A 1,348-nucleotide genomic window follows, 5' to 3' on the forward strand; every position below is an offset into this window, starting at 1 on the left:
GGGGGGGCTTTGGACTGGAAGGTGCGAGGGAACGAGCAAGGGAGAGGTATACTTCTATGTCTGGAGCATAGCCATTCTGGATCGTGGCCAAGAGACATGCTGTGACGCTGGAACTACCCCTTCCCCCTTCAAATCAAACACAAACACACACACACACACACACACACACACACACACTGCGGTCATCCCCCTCAAACTGCTGCAACTGACTTATACACACTTATACACCAACAAACGACAGCAACGACTCGTTTGTGAATGCGGCGGAAGTCGGGAGAGAGAACGAGAGGGAGAAAGAGAAAGAGAGAAAAGATGAAAAGTACCGGAAGTAAAAGCCCTCTTTCTCTCTGAGGGAGATGTGAGAGGGGCTGAGCGGAAGGGGCCAGTGGGGCTGCAGCAGCGTGGCACGGCAACACCTCTGCTTTGGGCGGCCTGGCCGTGAGGGCCAATAATCTCACGGGCTTTGAGACGGCCGTGCTGAGCCTCCCCCCCCCCTCCTATCGCCTCTCCCCGGCCCCTCTCTCCCTCGGCAGCACCCTCTTTTCACTCGCAGTGAAAGGCCGACTCCGCTCAATCAAAGAACAGTTGTTTTTTTTTTGTGTGTGTGTGTGTGTTTTTGTTTTTTTGGAAAGTGGGTCTGGGGGTCTATTGTTTAATAATTTTAAAGTGGTAAAAAATGCTGTGGGCAGTTATTGTCCGTTTGCCTAGCTGAATATCTAGAAAAACATGTGGTATGAGTGGGGTACGTAGGTTTTCCAACTTGGTTTTTGGAAAGGGCACCAGAGACTATCGGCTGGAATCAACTCTTCTTTAAATGTTCTATATTATAACGCTCAATATAACGACAACGTGCTGAGATTACTGAATAGGGTATTCCAATGGAGCGCGGAGCGGCAGAAAGAAGAATAAAAACGGAAGGTATGGAAAGGTGCCCGTACTCCTCCCCGCTTGCCCCCCCACTCCGCCCAGTAGAGGAGAGAGGGACGGTGCGGGGGCCTTTCCACCTTCCGTTTTTGTTCTTCTTACTACCGCTTCGCCCTCCATTGGAATACCCTCTTGGTCCACCGTGCAATAATAAGTATAGAGAAAACTCATTTTATAAAAGTATTCAAGGTGTTTCTTGTTCTTTTATATATAAATGTTAATCTCACTCCTGGCTTTAATTACGATAAGGTTTCAGCGGCAAATGGAGGCAGAGAAGGAGGAGGAAAGGGGAGCGAGGGGGCAGAGAGGGGGGGGGGGAAGGACCGGGACGGACGTCCGCCTGATACCGCCTGGGCCCCTCGACCTAGTCACGCCTCTCTTTCACTAACTCTCTCTCGCTCTCCCTCTCCCTCTTTCTCTCTCT

This window comes from Frankliniella occidentalis, unplaced genomic scaffold (genome assembly GCF_000697945.3).
Source record: "Frankliniella occidentalis isolate FOCC.00 unplaced genomic scaffold, Focc_3.1 Scaffold23, whole genome shotgun sequence".
NCBI lineage: Eukaryota > Metazoa > Arthropoda > Insecta > Thysanoptera > Thripidae > Frankliniella > Frankliniella occidentalis.